Below are 7,269 nucleotides of genomic sequence, written 5' to 3'. Positions count from 1 at the left end.
AAGTTTTAATTAAATAATTAATTTTATAACTAAATTGTTTATTATGGTTAGTTTTACGGACAATTTGAATTTAAAGATAAATTACTCAAAATTTGGTCTAAAAAAACTAATTAATTTTTTTAGTAGAAAGAAAGAAATATAAATGAAATTATTTACATATATAATCTAAATTTAAATATCCAACTTAAACATAATGCATTCTCCATCCCATTGGTTTTTTTTTTCCACTCCCTCTCCCATTCCTCGCCTTATTCGAGGCGAAGTCCGGTGAGAAAATTGGACATCCAATTGGCATGAGGGCGGTGCGATCTCACCAACGGCGGGGTTGAACCACCGTTTCTGTTTATGATAAAATAATCAGATAAAAGTAGCTTTGATTGCTCGAGGAAGCGAGAGTGTTAAGAGGGAAAGAGAGGCGGGAAGTTCATCCAGGACAAAATTTCCACCACAAAATCGAAACCACCAGCTATAACTTCAGGTATGAAATCGATGATGAAATCTCGAAAGAAAACGAAATCTTCAATAATAATTGCCGTCCTCAAACAATCGAAATCCACACAACTTCAAGAATGACAACTTGTAGAAACATGAGTAAAACAAAAAAAGAAAGAAAAAAGAGGGAGAATAACGAAAGAAAAAAGGGAAACAAAAGCACAAGTAATTTAGAAATAAAAGACCTTAAAATAAGAAATATCTTAACGCGATTTTACTGATGGGATAATTTGCCATCTTTACAAATTTTGAAAAGTAAAAGTCATAATTACTAAATTATAATGTAATTATTCAAGCTTAAATGAAAATGAAAATGAAATTATGAATAAATGTAATTGTAAATAAACGAGCTACATTCCTTCGTCCCCGAATTATATTTTAAGTTATATTTTATTATCAAATTAGATTTTATCTAACTACTTATCGAATTAATCACAATAATTCATATGGTAAAAAGAAAAAGTTAGATTCCCGACCGTGCTTCACCGGGTTACCCAACCGAGCGCACACAAAGTCCATGCTTCTTTTTTTTGGTCAGGTCCACCACCAGGCCAAAAAACAGAATCATGTTTTTTTGTTTTTTTTATTACATTATATTAATACATTTTCTATACAAAATGTAGGAGAATGCCTCATGTTTAGATTTGTTTTGGTGACGTTTGGAATGAAAGGGAAAAGGATTACGATGGAGGAGAGTTGTAGGGGTTTTACATTGAGTTGGACACGACCTATAATGAATTCCTGACCGAAGTTTATAGGATAAGTGGTATAATGTCAGATGAGTATAATCTTGTTATAAGATGTATACTTCAATTGAGATCCAAAGCCCTTGCATTTGTAATTCGAAATGATGAAGATCTACCCACATTCCTAACATGGGAAGAGGTCTCAGCAATACTTCTTTACATATCCACGCTTCCAAAGTGCTCAACAAATCAAGGATTTCATCCAAATAATTCATATGTCTGATGAACTAAAGAAATCCCCTCAACATCTAGGCCAGTACTTCGGAAGATGGAGTCTTATAGTCAATTTTCTCCCATATATTTTAACCCATCACTTACTTCGTCGCCTAGTAATTTGGTGACTCATAACTTAGGGGATGATGTAGACCAAGGTCAATATTTCAATGATTGGTCTTGGAGGGAGAATGACGATGAAGAGGAACCCAAGATTAACACCCACCAAACACCTCATGCAGAAGAACGAACAATCGAAGACTACGGAGGCTCGTTACATGCAATGGGTCGTGACTTGTCACATCCTTCTAGTAGCACATCACCATGCCAGGTCAGTCTTATTCTTCTGAAGATATGCAAATTAGTGACATATTTATATCTAAGAAGGATTTAAAGATGCGGTTATCTATGTTAGCAATTAGAGGTAACTTTCAATTTAGGATGAAGAAGTCGACCACAACATTATACAAAGTTATATGCTTAGTTGAAGAATGAAAATGGAGACTTCGAGCCGTTAAATTGAAAAATTTTGAAATATTTAAGATCTCTAAGTATGACAATTTCCACACATGTAGAAATGAAATATTGACTAACGATCATAGACAAGCTTCTAGTTGGGTTCTCAGACATCTAATTTCGTCGAAGTTTGAAGATGTTAGTCATTCATATAGATCGAAAGACATTGTCAAGGATATAAAACAAGAGTATGATGTGAGTTTAAGTTATGATAAGGTATGGAGGGCAAGGGAAGAAGCGTTAATGCTTGTTTGGGGGTCACCAGAAGAATCTTACAAGAAGTTACCTAAATTTGGTGAAGCCTTACAAATTGAAAATCCTGGTTCAACCTTTAAATATGATATGCAAGACGATAAATATTTCAAGCACGTCTTTATGGCTCTTGGTGCTTCCATAAATTTTTACAATAAGTTACCTAAATTTGGTGAAGCCTTACAAATTGAAAATCCTGGTTCAACCTTTAAATATGATCTGCAAGATGATAAATATTTCAAGCACGTCTTTATGGCTCTTGGTGCTTCCATAAACGGGTTTCTGAACTGCATTCGCCATGTTTTAATTGTAGATGAAAGACATTTAAGGGGCAAATACAGTGGTAAACTCCTGCTTGCAACTGGGGTCGATGGAAATAATCAAATATACCCAGTTGCATTCTGTATATCTGTGGAGAAACTGATGAATCTTGGGTGTGGTCCCTTCAGCAATTAAGATGTGCAATTGGGTAAGTTCATGATTTGATTATAGTATTAGATAGACACCCTAGCATAAAAAAAGTAATTATCACGGTCTTCCCATAAACATTTCATGGTATCTGCATCCATCATTTGAAAGCTAATTTATTAGTTAATTTTAAGAAAAAAGATATCTTGGATATTTTCAATAAAACAGATAAGGAAAGTCGTGAGTCTGTGTTCAAGTACCATTGGAATCAATTTGCAGGGTATCTAGGTGCATGTAAATACCTAGAGGATATTGGTCTTAAGCGGTGGGCTAGGGTGTACCAATGTAATAGAAGATACAATTAGATGACAACAAATCTCACTGAGTGCATAAATGGAGTGTTAAAAGAAGTACGACAGTTACCAATCACTTCATTTCTAGACCATATTAGAGTTGGTTACAGGATTTGTATTACAGACGTCGAACGGAAGCATCAAACAGTACATCAAGATTGTCGGACTATGCGATGAAAACAATTCGTAACGCGGCGGACAAAGCGAGTAGATATGAAGTTCGGCCAATTGACCAACGTGAGTTCGAGGTGATAGATAGAGGATTGGGAGGCCATGTCAATATTCACGCAAGAACATGCACTTGTCGCAAGTTTGATTATTATGAAATCCCTTGTTCACACACCATTGTTGCATGTAGGGTTCGGAATATTGATCCTACCTCTCTTTGTTCACGGGTATACTTTATTGATGTAGTATTGGCTGCGTATGCTGAACCTGTATGATCACTTGGACACTTTTCGGAGTGGAAACAATCATCGGCCTTCGTCGATGTTGAAACATTACCTCCAAAAAGAGTTCCAAGAGTAGGTCGCCCACGAACAACAAGATTTCCTTCTACAGGTGAATTTCGTCAAGTCCATAGGTGTTTTAGATGTGGTCAACGGAGTCACAAAAAAACGACATGCAATCAACCTCTTAATACTACTGAGTGAAGTGGATTTTTTTGTGAATTTGGATGATATTTTTGTGAATTTGGATGATATTCTTGTGAACTTGAATGATATTTTTGTGAATTTTGATGAGATTCTTGTTTTTTCTTGCATGCGCCCGACCGGGAATTGGCGCCAATTTGTATGCGTCCGGTCGAGAATTAGTATAATTTTTTCATTTTTGCATGCGCCCCGCCGGGAATTGCCGTCAATTTGCGTGTGCCCGACTGAGAATTGGCGTCAATTTGCATGTGCCCGACTGAAAATTTGTATAATTTTTCATTTTACATGTGCCCAGCCGGGAATTGGCGCAAAATTTGCATGCGCCCGGCCGGGAGTTTGTATAATTTTTTTCATTTTTACATGCATCCGACCGGGAACTGGCCCCAATTTGCATGTGCCCGACCAGGAATTTGTATACTTTGATGAATAACAATAAATTTTAACTAGCAAACCACTCCCAACTATAAACTTTAAGTATAAATTTTCATTCATCACTTCAACTATTAATTACAAAAAAAGTTTACAAAGTTCTAAAACAACGCTCTATTTGCCCAGATCTGAATGACATATTGTCTACGAAAATATTGCATTCTATCTTGTGTTAAGGTGTCCATTTTGGACCCTGTTACATCATATTAAAAAAATTTACATGTGAACATACCACAGTCACCACTCTCATGTTGTTGAGACATGAAAGGTTATCGGCGTAGAGTCCAACGATCAATAAGAAGATTATGAGACTCCATTACCGCACCAGCAATAAGTAGACAGGGAAAATTTTCGCACACTAATCTCATTTCACGTTCCAAGTCTACATTCGAATGTAATGCGATCAATGAATCAAACACGATTAATTCTTTGACCTGGAAGTCCACACAAAGAAGCACTCAGTGCATCCCAGAGAGGTTAAAAGGCATGTAAACAACATTAACATTGCTCCAAGCTACATCGTAGTCAGTGTGTTTACCATAAACGTACTTTAAGACGTTTTTTGCCTTACTCCAATCGATAGTATGGCGATCGCATCTTAGGAAGTTCTAAAGGAACGAGAAAATCAGACAATGTCAGAAAATGGTCTAATATATAGCATAATTACAATGTTAGATAACATACCGTAATTACAATGTCAGCTATAGCAAATTTTTGACGACACAAGCCTGGTTGGGCTTGCATTTTCGTTTTTATGAACGTAAACAAGTGTGTCTATTACCTGTACGATAAGCTTGTTCAAGTAAATAGGGACACATATACACACACGAGAATCTAAATTAAGGTTATATACTTTGTCATTCATCCATTGGGATGGTGTTAATAGACTATTAAACCAATTTTTATCCATTTGAGCATATGCATTCCTCCGAATCATCACAGCAGGGTCTACGTTGTCCATCCACTTTTGAAATTTAATGTTAAGATCCTCAGGTATGTCAACGAGGGGATCGTACTTCTGAAGCATTTTTTTGTCTCTTCTCATACTTACTTATGTCCTTCCATGGTGTAGTTAATTTCCAAGAAATTTTCCTCATTCGGCCATTGCGACCTTCTATTACATTTACATTTTTCGTGTCTTGTGAACTTATATCGACAACCTACACAATAAAATTTGTAGTGAACTTATAAGAATAGTTGTGTTCAATCGACTACACAATGATGGCTACACTTCTATGTCAATTATAGGGTTATTCAATCAAATAAAAAATAAAATAATTATTACAACAATAGGAGGTCATAGCATGATCATGACGAAATATCCTAACTTCCAAATTTCATACCAAATAGTAAGTCATAGACGATAAGAACAGATAAGAAGGATCATGACAAAATATCCTAAATTCTGAATGACAATATTACATCAATAGTTTTGGTCGTTAACTTCTCAACGAGGTCATACCTCGTCCTTCCGTCCTTCAATGGTGGACCCTTCATCTACAACATTGTCACTTGGAACCACCACAGATACAATATCACCAATTACAACACCTACAGCTCCAAGAGAATGACCATCCCTGTCACCATCGTTGGCCACAACATGATCACTCGTACCTTCATGGTCCCCACTTCTAGTGCAGTCAAAGTCTTTTCCCTGCATGCATTGTTATTAATGCTTTTTAGGTATATCCCTGCATGCTTAATTATGAAGATAACATACAAGAAGCATCATAATGGTATATCCTTACTTTTGATAATCATCTCAAGTACTTTTTAATGCTTTTTAGGTCACGTTCCACACTTTCCACGCCACGATCAAGACGTTTGACTAGCTTAACCAATTTGTGGTACTTCTTCCGTTTCTTCTGTGACTTCTCGTCATGTCTTTGTTGATTGTCACTATCATCGACCTCTTTAGTGTTCGAAGATCCAGCAACATCACCATCATTTGCAGGTTTTGGTTGTACAGGTGGTGCAAGTGGTGCAAGTGGTGCAATTGGTGCAAGTGGAGGGATGGGTGGCTCCATAACACGATTCATAAACTGAATCTCTTCCTCGGAAGAAACGAGTTCCAATGTAATTCTCACCTACAAAAAATTGTAATCACGAATAAATAAACTAAGAAGTTATAATCATCAAGATAATTCTAACCCAAAAAAATTAAGAAGAAAGATACTGCATCTGACCCAAAGACTTCGTCTCTAATCACTCCATATGGAGGAGAATGTGAGCACGACCATCTCAAAATGTGTGGTATCACATTGTCATTCAATCTGTTTGCAATGCGTCCAGATAATGATGAAACCGTTTCATATGCCCTTACCTATATGAAATGTAAGTGTATATCATTGGTGTACTTTTATGAATATTCGTTAAATCAAACTAATTAAGTTACCTAAAAAGCATGGGGAAATCCGTAAAGATTGTACGTCTGTTGTTTTCCATCTGCATTGCCTTTATAAACCTATGCTTTGTCTTTTCAATCCTTGTATGAATCGTTTAATTGTATTGGCAAAAATTGCTCCAATCCTCATTACAAAATCTATTCCAATCATCTATGATCGCTAAATTTTCAAAATCCAATTGCCTTTTCCTTTCTCTACCCATCATAGCAAACTCAATAAAATAAAATAATGCAATTTTTCCTGCATCAAAATCATTTTCAAACTCAAGACTTGGAAAAATATAGTCCAACTCGTATGCTTTCATGCCGTCATTATCGTTCAGATACTTGGCTCTAAGTCTAACAAAAGAATTTTCTCCCATCACATTTCTAGTTTGATGTTTAGTCCTGTGATAAGGTTAAACTCTACTTGGCTGAAGGATACTAGGTTCCTCTACCTCCCAAAGAAAAATGTAATGAATTAGTGGTCCATTGAATATGATGTTTGTGTCAAGGAGAGGACCAAAACATGTTTGTCTAAACATGACTAATTGTGTGGGAGATATTTTTTTCTTAATTTTAGGGATAGCCTTTCCTATGTGAGAACAACATGAAAGGGCCGTAGGAAAATGGTCATTAGGATGTACCTTCATATATAGTTCCATTATAACCAACATTTTTCATGAAATAGATAAATTATAAGACAACACATCATGATCATCAATGCATACTTAAAAAAAACAAAAAAACATATATAAATATAAATAAATAAAAAAATGGCCTGACCCATACCCGGCCAGGTACGCGGCCGAGCGAAAAAACAG

This window comes from Benincasa hispida, chromosome 3 (genome assembly GCF_027475165.1).
Source record: "Benincasa hispida cultivar pf3 chromosome 3, pf3_genome.v1.1, whole genome shotgun sequence".
In the NCBI taxonomy this organism is placed as follows: Eukaryota; Viridiplantae; Streptophyta; class Magnoliopsida; order Cucurbitales; family Cucurbitaceae; genus Benincasa; species Benincasa hispida.
Note: the sequence above shows the minus strand (reverse complement) of the source record.